We start from the raw sequence: 15426 nt of genomic DNA, 5'->3' as shown, positions 1-15426 counted from the left end.
GCGGTCCTCCGCCCTGGCGGTCAAAGACCGCCAGGGTCAGAATGACCACCTATGTCTAGGAAAGACTGCACAAGGGTTTCGATAAAGACGTGTGCAGTGCTCTGCGTTCTGAATGTCCTCTACCTTCTTTATTGGGCAAAGTAGCTGATACTCCAGAATTGGATCCCAGAGTGGCTAAATTTCTTAAGAAATTTGCGTAGGACCACAAAGAAGAGCCTGGATCGAGCCTGGAAGGGTTGCCAAGACAAACTGCTTGGCCTTTCGTGTCCCATTACGAAAATCTTGGAACCTGCAGTTCAGGCTAAGGAAACCGACAAGCCTTTGGACCCGGAGGCCATTCTTGAATGGGCTAAGAAAGCAATTTCCCTTTTAGGCAATGCTAACTGTGCTATGTCCACAGAGCGAAGGAAGTCTTTTTTGATGCGGATAGACCCTGAACTAGCTGAATTCGCACCTACAGAACCAGGAGCATTGTCTAATGGCCTGCTCTTTGGAGACAAATTTGTTAAGGACCTGAGTAAATATGTATCCACTTTTTTAGCATTGGATAAAGCCTAAACCTCGATGAAGAGAATGTTTGACAGTAACCTTTTTATAAGGGCTGGATGCTACGGAGGTCGGGCGTAAGGCCGAGGATTTTATCAGACCTCTCCCAGCTACAGCCAAAGAGGCAGAGGTTCCTATCAAGCCACCTCAGGATTCTACCCATCCAGATCCAGAAGAGGTTGTGGTTGGGGCTACCGAGGTGGTGGACGAGGTGCTGACAGCACCTCAGACTCCTCAGCTTTAGGTAAGGATAATCTACTTTGCAGACGTAATCCTTTGGGAATGGTTAAAACACCATGTTCAGGCTTGGGCGCGCTTATCTCAAGACCTTTGGGTGCTGCAAACAGTACGGGATTGCAGACTAGAGTTTTACTCCACTCCCCAACAAAGTCTGCCTCATCTTCCTCTCTATTTTTCCCAAACAGAGAGCTCTTTTATAGATGCAGAGATAGTAACGCTTCTACGCAAGCGAGCAATAATCGAGTCTCATCCACATCCGACAGGTTTTGTCAGTACAATATTTTTGGTGCAGAAAAAAGGCAGAGGCTTTCGCCTAGTACTGAATCTAAAAGATTTCAATTCTTGGATAGTATACCGTAATTTCAAGATGGAGGGTATCCATCTATTAAGAGACCTCTTACTAGAAGGAGATTGGTTAGTGCGCCTGGAGTTCAATGACGCGTATCTAATGGTGTCAATTTTTTCTCCACACTGACGATTTCTTCAGTTTTGTTGGAGAGACCAATGGTACATATTCAGGGTCCTTCCATTCGGTCTCTCTTTGGCCCCTTGGTGTTTCACCAAATTGCTACACCCTGTAGCTCAGTTTCTTCAGGAACGAGGCATTCACCTCATTATTTATCTTGATGACATTCTAATCATGGCCCAGTCCAGAGATCTGGTTCTGAATCATCTAGGATGGGCGATCCAAATTCTACAAGATCTTGGTTTCTTAATCAACTGTGAGAAGTCTATAACTCTCCCTTCGCAATGTATAGAGTTCTTAGGCTTTCAGGTGGATTCTGTTGGGCTCAGCTGAAGTTATCTCTTACAAAACATATCTTGATCAAGAGAGAATTACGGAGAGCCCTTGCCTCTCCGACTATATCATTGAGGACTTTAGCTCGCCTAGTCAGACTTCTTGCATCCTCTATTCAGGCAATCTTTCCGGGTCCTTTGCATTCTGCACCGCCGCAAGGGTCTGACTTATTCAGAACTGATTCTTTTGTCAGAGGAGGCCAGATAGGAGATCTCTTGATGGCTGGACCACATGGATGTGTGGAACGGCAAGGCCATTTTTGCATCCTTACTGGACGTAGTGATTGAGTCGGATGCCAGTCAGTGGGGCTGGGGAGCTCATTGTGGGTCAGTGGCGATGGGAGGCCGTTGGTCTTCAGAAGAGTGGAATCCTCACATCAACTGTTTAGAGCTTCTAGCAGGAGTTTTTGTGATTCGCTCCCTGTCCCCGCTCAAAGCCAGTTGTTGTATTCTGTTGCAGATGGATAACATTTCAGTGGTAAGATATATAAATTGCCGGGGCGGGACCAGGTCTCACCTTCTGGCAGAGATCGCCAAGGAGTGTTGTCATTTTTGTCTCCATCAACAAATTTCAGTAATAGCGGAGTATATTCCAGGTCGTTCCAATGTGGTAGTTAACTGGAACTCTCGGTTTCTGAGGGATGGCAGCGATTGGAAGCTGCATCAGTTGGTTTTTCACAGTCTGATCAATCGATGGGGCTCATGCACCATAGATCTGTTTGCATCTCGACTCAATGTCCAAATTCCACATTTTTTCAGTTGGAGACCGGATCCGCTAACGGTGAGCTCTGATGCTTTTCTTTAGGAATGGCCTCAGGAGCTCCTTTATGCTTTCCCTCCATTTTCCATGATTCAGAGAGTGCTTGCTCACGTCAAGAGGCAAGTTGCGGAGACCATTTTGGTGACCCCTCTCTGGAAAGCTCAATTGTGGTTTCCAGTAGCGATGTCACTGTCGTGTGCTCCACCGGTTCAAATTTGGTCGTTCCCTTCATTGCTCCTGGATCCGTCCGGTCTCTCTCATCACCTGGTAGTTCAGGGACAGTTGTTTCTCATGGCATGGAGACTTTCTGGAAACGTTGGCAGGTGCCAAGAGTTTCAAAGGATGTTAAGTTCTTCTTATCCCAGTCCTGGGCTCCCTCCATCCATAAACGATATGAGGGTTCCTGGAAACGATGGGTGGGTTGGTGCAGTGAACGAGGTTTTGATCCCATCGGGCCCAAATTATTATTATTGCTAATTTTTTGTCAGAATTGGTCCTCATTAATAAATTCAGATCTGCCATTTCTGCAGGTCACCCTCATGGTGAGGGCAAACCAGTTGGTGAACAACCTTTGATATCTAAACTCTTGTGGGATATTACGATGTCCAAACCCCCTCAACCCAAATATTCCACTTTATGGGATATAGATATTGTTTTGCGTTTTCTCAGATCCTGGCCATGTAATGAGGATCTTTCTCGTAAACAACTATCAGCCACGCTTACGGTACTCCTATGTCTCATATCTTGTAGACGCATTTTTGATGTGCATGTTATGGATTTGAAAGGTAGAGTAGTGAACTCCCCTCTCCTGGGTGATGGAACGCCACCAAGTATCGAAATAGCCATCACGGAAGAGGAGTGGGTTACCTATTTTTCCAAAATATATTCCTCAAAAAACTTAGTCCCAGGTGCAAATGCCCACAGAGTGGATTTTCAGCCTATTACTCCACCATTCAGTTTAAATGAGGTCATTGATGCCATCAACGCCAGTAAGAGTGGGAAAGCACCAGGCCCAGATGGAGTACCGATTGATATCTATAAGTCTAATGTTTCACTTTTGGGCCCTTTATTGACACAGGTCTTACGAGCCTGTTGTTCCACAGACTTCATCCCAACCTGGGCAGAGTCCATTATTGTTCCAATACTTAAAAAAGGAGACTGCCAAAATCCAGCATGTTACAGGCCAATTTCACTGCTCGACACCCTTGCAAAGATTGCAGGACGTATTGTCCTAAACAGTGTAGGAGACTGGCCTGGTTTGTAGTGGTACCAAGGGGTACTTACACTCTGCACCAGGTCCAGTTATCCCTTATTAGTGTAGAAGAGGTGTCTAGCAGCTTAGGCTGACAGAAAAGTGTAGCTTAGCAGAGCAGCTTAGGCTGAACTAGGAGGCGTGTAAAGCTCCTACTATACCACTGGTGTCATATGCACAATATCATAAGAAAACACAATACACAGATATACTAAAAATAAAGGTACTTTATTTTTATGACAATATGCCAAAAGTATCTCAGTGAGTACCCTCAGTATGAGGATAGCAAATATACACAAGATATATGTACACAATACCAAAAATGTGCAGTAATAGCAATAGAAAGCAATGCAAGCAATGTACAGTCACAATAGATTGCAATGAGAGCACATAGGTATAGGGGCAACACAAACCATATACTCTAGAAGTGGAATGCGAACCACGAATGGACCCCAAACCTATGTGAGCTTATAGAGGGTCGCTGAGACTGTAAGAAAACAGTGAGGGTTAGAAAAATAGCCCACCCCAAGACCCTGAAAAGTGGGTGCAAAGTGCACCTAAGTTCCCCAGAGAGCACAGAAGTCATGATAGGGGAATTCTGCAAGGATGACCAACACCAGCAATGCAACGACGATGGATTTCCAGACGAGAGTACCTGTGGAACAAGGAGACCAAGTCCAAAAGTCACGATCAAGTTGGGAGTGGGCAGATGCCCAGGAAATGACAGCTGGGGGTGCAAAGAAGCTGCCACCGGATAGTAGAAGCAGTGGATTCTGCAAGAACGAAGAGGACTAGGAACTTCCCCTTTGGAGGATGGATGTCCCAAGTCGTGAAGAAGCTTGCAGAGGTGTTTCTGTGCACAAAGACCTCAAACAAGCCTTGCTAGCTGCAAGGGTCATGGTTAGGGTTTTTGGATGTTGCTGTGGCCCAGAAGGGACCAGGATGTCACCAATTGCGTAAGGAGACAGAGGGGGCGTCCAGCAAGACAAGGAGCCCACTCAGAAGCAAGCAGCACCCGCAGAAGTGCCAGAACCGGCACTACAAAGAAGAGTGAACTGGAGCTCACCCGAAGTTACAAAAGAAGGTCCCACGACGCCGGAGGACCACTCAGGAGGTCGTGCACTGCAGGTTAGAGTGTCGGGGACCCAGGCTTGGCTGTGCACAAAGGAAATACTGGAAGAGTGCACAGGAGCCAGAGCAGCTGCAAATCACGCAGTACCCAGCAATGCAGTCTAGCGTGGGGAGGAAAGGACTTACCTCCACCAAACTTGGACTGAAGAGTCACTGGACTGTGGGAGTCACTAGGACAGAGTTGCTGAGTTCCAGGGACCACGCTCGTCGTGCTGAGAGGGGACCCAGAGGACCGGTGATGCAGTCTTTTGGTGCCTGCGGTTGCAGGGGGAAGATTCCGTCAACCCACGGGAGATTTCTTCAGAGCTTCTAGTGCAGAGAGGAGGCAGACTACCCCCACAGCATGCACCACCAGGAAAATAGTCGAGAAGGCGGCCGGATCAGCGTTACAAGGTCGCAGTAGTCGTCTTTGCTACTTTGTTGCAGTTTTGCAGGCTTCCAAAGCAGTCAGCGGTCGATTCCTTGGCAGAAGGTGAAGAGAGAGATGCAGAGGAACTCTGTTGAGCTCTTGCATTCGTTATCTAAAGAATTCCCCAAAGCAGAGACCCTAAATAGCCAGAAAAGGAGGTTTGGCTACCTAGGAAGGAGGATAGGCTAGCAACACAGGTAAGAGCCTATCAGAAGGAGTCTCTGACGTCACCTGCTGGCCCTGGCCACTCAGAGCAGTCCAGTGTGCCAGCAGCACCTCTGTTTCCAAGATGGCAAAGGTCTGGAGCACACTGGAGGAGCTCTGGGCACCTCCCAGGGGAGGTGCAGGTTAGGGGAGTGGTCGCTCCCCTTTCCTTTTTCCAGTTTTGCGCCAGAGCAGGGCTGGGGGATCCCTGAACCGGTGTAGACTGGCTTATGCAGAGATGGGCACCATCTGTGCCCATCAAAGCATTTCCAGAGGCTGGGGGAGGCTACTCCTCCCCAGCCCTGACACCTTTTTCCAAAGGGAGAGGGTGTTACACCCTCTCTCTGAGGAAGTCCTTTGTTCTGCCTTCCTGGGCCAAGCCTGGCTGGACCCCAGGAGTGCAGAAACCTGTCTCAGGGGTTGGCAGCAGCAGCAGCTGCAGTGAAACCCCGGGAAAGGTAGTTTGGCAGTACCCGGGTCTGTGCTAGAGACTCGGGGGATCATGGAATTGTCTCCCCAATGCCAAAATGGCATTGGGGTGACAATTCCATGATCTTAGACATGTTACATGGCCATGTTCGGAGTTACCATTGTGACGCTATACATATGTCATGACATATGTATAGTGCACGCGTGTAATGGTGTCCCCGCACTCACAAAGTCCAGGGAATTTGCCCTGAACAATGTGGGGGCACCTTGGCTAGTGCCAGGGTGCCCACACACTAAGTAACATAGCACCCAACCTTTACCAGGTAAAGGTTAGACATATAGGTGACTTATAAGTTACTTAAGTGCAGTGGTAAATGGCTGTGAAATAACGTGGACGTTATTTCACATAGGCTGCAATGGCAGGCCTGTGTAAGAATTGTCAGAGCTCCCTATGGGTGGCACAAGAAATGCTGCAGCCCATAGGGATCTCCTGGAACCCCAATACCCTGGGTACCTCAGTAACATATACTAGGGAATTATAAGGGTGTTCCAGTATGCCAATGAAAATTGGTGAAATTGGTCACTAGACTGTTAGTGACAATTTGGAAAGAAATGAGAGAGCATAACCACTGAGGTTCTGGTTAGCAGAGCCTCAGTGAGACAGTTAGTCATAACACAGGTAACACATACAGGGCACACTTATGAGCACTGGGGCCCTGGCTGGCAGGGTCCCAGTGACACATACAACTAAAACAACATATATACAGTGAAATATGGGGGTAACATGCCAGGCAAGATGGTACTTTCCTACACAACCCCCCCAAACGAAGGACAATAAGACTAGCCATGACCTGATGAGTCTTCATTGTCTAAGTGGAAATATCTGGAGAGTCCATCTGCATTGGAGTGGGTACTCCCAGGTCTATGTTCCACTGTATAGTCCATTCCCTGTAGGGATATGGACCACCTCAACAATTTAGGGTTTTCACCTTTCATTTGTTTTAGCCAAAGTAGAGGTTTGTGGTCTGTCTGAACAATGAAGTGTGTGCCAAACAGGTATGGCCTCAACTTCTTCAGTGCCCAGACCACAGCAAAGGCCTCCCTCTCTATGGCAGACCAACGCTTTTCTCTAGGGGTCAACCTCCTGCTGGTAAAAGCAACAGGTTGATCCTGGCCCTCAGAATTAAGTTGTGATAAGACTGCCCCTACCCCTAATTCAGATGCATCAGTTTGGACAATGAATTTTTTGGAGTAACAGGGGCTTTTCAGGACAGGTGCAGAGCACATGGCCTGCTTCAGCTCCTCAAAAGCTTTCTGACAGTTAGCTGTCCACAATACCTTTTTAGGCATTTTCTTTGAAGTGAGGTCATCAAGAGGGGCTGCTATGGAGCCATAGTTCTTTATGAACCTCCTTTAGTACCCAGTGAGGCCTAAGAAGGCTCTAACTTGAGTCTGAGTTGTAGGGGGAACCCAATCTATGATAGTTTGGATTTTCCCCTGAAGTGGTGCAATCTGTTCTCCACCTACCAGGTGTCCCAGATAAACCACTTTCCCCTGCCCTATCTGGCACTTTGAAGCCTTGATAGTGAGGCCTGCTTTTTGCAGGGCCTCCAAAAATTTCCATAGGTGGACCAGGTGATCATCCCAGGTGGAGCTAAAGACAGCTATATCATCTAGATATGCTGCACTAAAAGCCTCCAACCCTTGCAGGACTGTATTCACCAACCTCTGAAAAGTGGCAGGTGCATTTTTCAAACCAAAGGGCATTACTGTGAATTGGTAGTGCCCTCCGATGGTGGAAAATGCAGTTTTTGCTTTTGCATCCTCTGATAACTTGATCTGCCAATACCCTGCAGTCAAATCAAAGGTGCTTAGATACTTGGCAGATGCCAGTGTATCTATTAGCTCATCTGCCCTGGGTATAGGGTGAGCATCAGTTTTAGTTACCTGGTTGAGACCTCTGTAATCTACACAAAATCTAATTTCCTTCTTTCCATCTTTGGAATGAGGTTTTGGTACAAGTACCACAGGAGAGGCCCATGGACTTTCAGAGTGCTCAACCACTCCCAGTTCAAGCATTTTCTGAACCTCTTGTTTTATGCAGTCCCTGACATGGTCAGGCTGCCTATAGATCTTACTTTTGACAGGCAAGCTTTCTCCAGTATCTATAGTGTGCTCACACCAAGAAGTGGTGCCTGGCACAGTAGAAAAGAGTTCAGAAAACTGACCCAGGAGATTTATGCAGTGGTCTTTCTGCTCAGCAGTAAGACAATCTGCCAGAACTACACCTTCCACTAGAGCATCTTGTTCTGTGGAAGAGAAGAGATCAGGGAGAGGGTCACTCTCTTCTTCCTGTCCTTCATCTGTTGCCATGAGCAGGGAGGGATCAGCCCTGTCATAGTAGGGTTTCAGGCGATTGACATGGAGCACCCTAAGGGGACTCCTGGCAGTGCCCAAGTCAACCAAGTAGGTGATTTCTCCCTTTTTCTCAACAATAATGTGGGGTCCACTCCATTTGTCTTGGAGTGCTCTTGGGGCCACAGGCTCCAAGACCCACACTTTCTGCCCTGGTTGGTACTGAATCAGAACAGCCTTCTGGTCATGCCATTGCTTTTGGAGCTCTTGGCTGGCCTGAAGGTTTTTACTGCCCTTTTTCATGTACTCAGCCATTCTAGATCTTAGGCCAAGTACATAGTCCACTACGTCTTGCTTAGGAGCTTTTAAAGGTTGTTCCCAACCCTCCTTCACAAGTGTTAGAGGACCTCTGACAGGGTGTCCAAATAGGAGTTCAAAGGGGCTGAAGCCCACTCCTTTCTGGGGTACCTCCCTGTAAGCAAAAAGGAGGCAAGGTAACAGGACATCCCATCTCCTCCGGAGTTTTTCAGGGAGTCCCATTATCATTCCTTTGAGAGTTTTATTAAACCTCTCAACCAGTCCATTTGTTTGTGGATGATAGGGTGTAGTGAATTTGTATGTCACACCACATTCCTTCCACATGGCCTTTAAGTAAGCAGACATGAAATTGCTTCCCCTGTCTGATACCACCTCTTTTGGGAAGCCCACCCTGGAACAGTTTCCCAGGAGGGCCTTTGCCACTGCAGGAGCTGTAATGGTCCTTAGAGGAATTGCTTCAGGATATCTGGTGGCATGGTCCACTACCACCAAGATAAACCTATTGCCTGAAGCAGTAGGAGGGTCAAGGGGGCCAACTATGTCAACCCCTCCCCTTTCAAAGGGGACCCCACCCTCAGGCAGTGGAATAAGGGGAGCCTTAGGAGTGCCACCTGTTTTGCCACTGGCTTGACAGGTTTCACAGGACTTACAAAATTCCTTTGTGTCCTCTGACATTCTAGGCCAATGAAACAAGGGGACAAGCCTGTCCCAAGTTTTTATTTGCCCTAAATGTCCAGCCAAGGGAATGTCGTGGGCTAGAGTTAGGAGGAACTCTCTGTATTGCTGTGGAATAACCAATCTCCTGGCTGCTCCAGGTTTTGGATCCCTTGCTTCAGTATACAAGAGGTTGTCCTCCCAGTAAACTCTGTGAGAGTCACTGACATCCCCATTTTGCTGTTTGACAGCTTGCTGTCTTAGACCCTCTAGTGTGGGACAGGTCTGCTGTGCCACACTTCGCTCCTCCCTGGCAGGCCCCCCTCCACCCAAAAGCTCAGCAGTGTCTGCTTCCAGCTCCTCTGGTGAAGGTTCTGCACAGGGTGGAAATTCTTCTTCCTCAGAAGTTGAATCCACGGTAGAGGGAGGGATAGTAGGTAGTGTTTTACCTTTACTAACCCTAGCTTTAGGGAGCACTTGGTCCATTGTTCCAGGATCCAAGTCACCCTGTCCTTTTTGCTTTTTGGCCTGAGCCCTGGTCAAAGCAAAAATATGCCCAGGAATGCCCAGCATTGCTGCATGAGCCTCCAACTCCACTTCTGCCCAAGCTGATGTCTCAAATCGTTCCCTAGTAGACAGTCTACAGGTAAATCTGAGGCAACCACAACTTTATTTGGACCAGTAACCACCCCCCCCCCCCAGTTGAGATTCACAACAGCCATGGGGTGGCTAAGAGTGTTGTTATGAGCATCAGTCACTTGGTACTGGTGACCAAGTAGGTGTTGTTCAGGGTGGACCAGTTTCTCTATATACCATGGTAACACTGGCACCTGTGTCTCTGTAGGCCTGAACCTCAACACCATTTATTAGGGGAAGTTGCTTGTACTTTTCCATATTAAGGGGACAAGCAACCAAGGTGGCCAAATCAATGGCACCTTCAGAGACTAACACAGCCTCTGTGGTCTCCCTAACAAGACCAACCCCAACTAAATTACCAAAAGTGAGCCCAGCTACTCCCTTGGATTGGCTATTAGTAGGTTTGCTCCCACCACCACTGCTATTACTAGGGGCACTAGGTGTAACAGCAGGGGTTGTAGTGGTAGGAGGCTTGGTGCTTTTCTTTGGACAACTGGGGTCAGTTGTCCAATGGCCTTTTACTTTACATAAATAGCACCATGGTTTCTTTACTTGATTTGAAGAGGATTTGGGCCCACCACCCCCACCAGAGTGTTTTTGTGGGCCTGATGTAGACTCATTTTTAGATTTGTCCCCACCCTTGTCAGAAGACTTACCATCCTTCTTCTTGCCATCCTTGTCACCCCCTGTATGAACTTTTCTGTTCACCCTTGTTCTGACCCATTTGTCTGCCTTCTTTCCCAATTCTTGGGGAGAGGTCAGATCTGAGTCCACTAGGTACTGTTGCAACAAATCAGACACACAATTATTAAGAATATGCTCTCTCAGGATTAAGTTATACAGGCTTTCATAGTCAGAAACTTTACTGCCATATAACCACCTCTCCAAGGCCTTCACTGAATGGTCAACAAAGTCTACCCAGTCTTGTGAAGCCTCCTTTTTGGTTTCTCTGAACTTGATCCTGTACTGTTCAGTGGTTAAGCCATAACCATCTAGGAGTGCATTCTTAAGACCTGTAAAATTATTGGCATCACTTTCCTTCACAGTAAGGAGCCTATCCCTACCCTTTCCACTGAAAGATAGCCATAGGATAGCAGCCCACTGCCTTTGAGGGACCCCCCTGTACAACACAGGCCCTATCAAGTGCAGCAAACCACTTGTTAATGTCATCCCCCTCCTTGTAAGAGGGCACTATCTTGTGCAGATTCCTAGAATCATGCTCTTTTACAGGATTACTATCTGTAATACTGCTGCTGCCACCATGGGGTCCAAACCCCAACCTCTGTCTTTCTTTTTCTAAGTCAAATGCTTGTCTGTCTAGATCCAGCTGTTGCTTCTTGAGCTTCAGTCTGGATTCTTCCACTCTCAATCTATTGAGTTCCCTTTCTAACACTCTGTCTTCAGGGAGGGTGGGTTGGGCATGCCTTGACACAGAAGAATGGTGTGAATGAACAGAGGGAGACCTGTCCCTAACAGATGGCACTCTAACAACCTGGACTAAAGGAGTAACCTCTATACTATGATGAGAACTCACATCAGTACCAGCCCTGCTAGGTGGCCTGCTAAGGGGCAGGTTGGGAAGGTTCCCTACTACTCCTTTTACTGGGGCTACCCCAGAATCAGAGTGTGAACCATCAGCTAATTTCTCACCAGATGTGCCAACTATGGTCTTATCCTGTTCAATGAGCATATTAACTAACAATTCTCTTGAGGGATTCTTCCCTACCCCTAAACCTCTTTCAATGCAGAGACTCCTTGCTCCTTTCCAGCTAAGGTGGTCATAAGCAGTTCTGGTCAGATCCAGAATTTGACCTGTACCAGACATGATAGAAAATGTTTAAGGGACAGAAAAAGAAAGGAAAGGTTTCAGAACTTTTTAAAGAACAGGAAGAAAAACTTTTTCAACTTTTAAGAACTTTTTGAAAGTTTTAGAGGTACTTTTCAGCACTTAGCAAAGGAGTAAGAGAAGAAAAGCAAAACTTTTTGGTTAGGTGTACATACACTGAACTTGTTTTGTATATTTTTCTCTTATGAAAAGTACAAAATGACAAAGTGGTAAGTAGTCGCAAGTACTTATCCCACCGCTGCACAACCAATGTAGGAGGCTGGCCTGGTTTGTAGTGGTACCAAGGGGTACTTACACTCTGCACCAGGTCCAGTTATCCCTTATTAGTGTAGAAGAGGTGTCTAGCAGCTTAGGCTGATAGAAAAGGGTAGCTTAGCAGAGCAGCTTAGGCTGAACTAGGAGGCTTGTAAAGCTCCTACTATACCACTGGTGTCATATGCACAATATCATAAGAGAACACAATACACAGATATACTAAAAATAAAGGTACTTTATTTTTATGACAATATGGCAAAAGTATCTCAGTGAGTACCCTCAGTATGAGGATAGCAAATATACACAAGATATATGTACACAATACCAAAAATGTGCAGTAATAGCAATAGAAAGCAATGCAAGCAATGTACAGTCACAATAGATTGCAATGAGAGCACATAGGTATAGGGGCAACACTCTAGAAGTGGAATGCGAACCATGAATGGACCCCAAACCTATGTGAGCTTATAGAGGGTCGCTGGGACTGTAAGAAAACAGTGAGGGGTAGAAAAATAGCCCACCCCAAGACCCTGAAAAGTGGGTGCAAAGTGCACCTAAGTTGCCCAGAGAGCACTGAAGTCGTGATAGGGGAATTCTGCAAGGAATACCAACACCAGCAATGCAACAACGATGGATTTCCAGACGAGAGTACCTGCGGAACATGGGGACCAAGTCCAAAAGTCACGATCATGTCGGCAGTGGGCAGATGCCCAGGAAATGCCAGCTGTGGGTGCAAAGAAGCTGCCACCGGATGGTAGAAGCTGTGGATTCTGCAAGAACGAAGAGGACTAGGAACTTTCCCTTTGGAGGATGGATGTCCCACGTTGTGAAGAAGCTTGCAGAGGTGTTTCCGTGCAGAAAGACCGCAAACAAGCCTTGCTAGCTGCAAGGGACGCGGATAGGATTTTTGGATGCTGCTGTGGCCCAGGAGGGACCAGGATGTCACCAATTGCGTAAGGAGACAGAGGGGGCATCCAGCAAGACAAGGAGCCCACTCAGAAGCAAGCAGCACCCGCAGAAGTGCCAGAACAGGCACTACGAAGAAGAGTGAACCGGAGCTCACCCGAAGTGACAAAAGAAGGTCCCACGATGCCGGAGGACAACTCAGGAGGTCGTGCACTGCAGGTTAGAGTGTCAGGGACCCAGGCTTGGCTGTGCACAAAGGAAATCCTGGAAGAGTGCACAGGAGCCGGAGCAGCTGCAAATCACGCGGTACCCAGCAATGCAGTCTAGCGTGGAGAGGCAAGGACTTACCTCCACCAAACTTGGACTGAAGAGACACTGGACTGTGGGAGTCACTTGGACAGAGTTGATGAGTTCCAGGGACCACACTCGTCGTGCTGAGAGGGGACCCAGAGGACCGGTGATGCAGTCTTTTGGTGCCTGCGGTTGCAGGGGGAAGATTCCATCGACCCACGGGAGATTTCTTTGGAGCTTCTAGTGCAGAGAGGAGGCAGACTACCCCCACATCATGCACCACCAGGAAAACAGTTGAGAAGGCGGCCGGATCAGCGTTACAAGGTTGCAGTAGTCGTCTTTGCTACTTTGTTGCAGTTTTGCAGGCTTCCAAAGCAGTCAGCGGTCGATTCCTTGGCAGAAGGTGAAGAGAGAGATGCAGAGGAACTCTGATGAGCTCTTGCATTCCTTATCTAAAGAATTCCCCAAAGCAGAGACCCTAAATAGCCAGAAAAGGAGGTTTGGCTACCTAGGAAGGAGGATAGGCTAGCAACACAGGTAAGAGCCTATCAGAAGGAGTCTCTGACGTCACCTGCTGGCCCTGGCCACTCAGAGCAGTCCAGTGTGCCAGCAGCACCTCTGTTTCCAAGATGGCAGAGGTCTGGAGCACACTGGAGGAGCTCTGGGTCAGGGGAGTGGTCACTCCCCTTTCCTTTGTCCAGTTTCGTGCCAGAGCAGGGCTGGGGGATCCCTGAACCGGTGTAGACTGGCTTATGCAGAGATGGGCACCATCTGTGCCCATCAAAGCATTTCCAGAGGGTGGGGGAGGCTACTCCTCCCCAGCCCTGACACCTTTTTCCAAAGGGAGAGGGTGTAACACCCTCTCTCTGAGGAAGTCCTTTGTTCTGCCTTCCTGGGCCAAGCCTGGCTGGACCCCAGGAGGGCAGAAACCTGTCTGAGGGGTTGGCAGCAGCTGCAGTGAAACCCCGGGAAAGGTAGTTTGGCAGTACCCGGGTCTGTGCTAGAGACTCAGGGGATCATGGAATTGTCTCCCCAATGCCAGAATGGCATTGGGGTGACAATTCCATGATCTTAGACATGTTACATGGCCATGTTCGGAGTTACCATTGTGACGCTATACATATGTCGTGACATATGTATAGTGCACGCGTGTAATGGTGTCCCCGCACTCACAAAGTCCGGGGAATTTGCCCTGAACAATGTGGGGGCACCTTGGCTAGTGCCAGGGTGCCCACACACTAAGTAACTTAGCACCCAACCTTCACCAGGTAAAGGTTAGACATATAGGTGACTTATAAGTTACTTAAGTGCAGTGGTAAATTGCTGTGAAATAAAGTGGACGTTATTTCACTCAGGCTGCAATGGCAGGCCTGTGTAAGAATTGTCAGAGCTCCTTATGGGTGGCACAAGAAATGCTGCAGCCCATAGGGATCTCCTGGAACCCCAATACTCTGGGTACCTCAGTACCATATACTAGGGAATTATAAGGGTGTTCCAGTATGCCAATGTAAATTGGTGAAATTGGTCACTAGCCTGTTAGTGACAATTTGGAAAGAAATGAGAGAGCATAACCACTGAGGTTCTGGTTAGCAGAGCCTCAGTGAGACAGTTAGTCATAACACAGGTAACACATACAGGGCACACTTATGAGCACTGGGGCCCTGTCTGGCAGGGTCCCAGTGACACATACAACTAAAACAACATATATACAGTGAAATATGGGGGTAACATGCCAGGCAAGATGGTACTTTCCTACAAACAGGTTGCGGGAATGGACGGAAGCTAATAATATACTAATGGACCTACAATACGGCTTCAGGGTTGGGATAGGGACCGTGGAACAGGCCCTGAACTTAGATATTCTAATTGGCAAATATACGAAGGCTAAGACAGGAGCTCTACACCTTATATTTGTAGACTTGACTTCGGCGTTTGACTGTGTAATTCACAGCAAACTTTGGCCCACTTTGCTGCATATGGGGGTAGACATTACAATAGTCCACTTTATCAGGGAACTATATTTTGGAGCTAAAGCTCGGGTGCGTTACGGGTCTCAGGGGGAGTGTACCTCCGTCTTTCCTGTAAAGCGGGGGGGGGACGCCAAGGCTGTGTTTTAGCTCCCCTATTGTTTGCCCTATACATTAATAAACTAGAGGATGTTCTTTCTACTGCTTGCAGAGATCTTCCACAAGTTGGCTTTCCAAGGATTCCAGCACTTATGTATGCAGATGATGCTGTTTGATGGCACGTACTCCAGTAGCTTTGCAGCGACTACTAACAACTTTTGACAATTATATGGAATACCTAGGCCTTAAAATTAATCACTCTAAAACCTTCACGATGACCTGTGGTATAAAATCTGCAAAAAAATCCCAAGTCATTTTAAAGGGTGTCAT

Source organism: Pleurodeles waltl, chromosome 1_1 (genome assembly GCF_031143425.1).
Source record: "Pleurodeles waltl isolate 20211129_DDA chromosome 1_1, aPleWal1.hap1.20221129, whole genome shotgun sequence".
Taxonomy (NCBI): Eukaryota; Metazoa; Chordata; class Amphibia; order Caudata; family Salamandridae; genus Pleurodeles; species Pleurodeles waltl.
The sequence above is the reverse complement of the archived record's forward strand: the minus strand, read 5'-3'. Positions refer to the sequence as shown.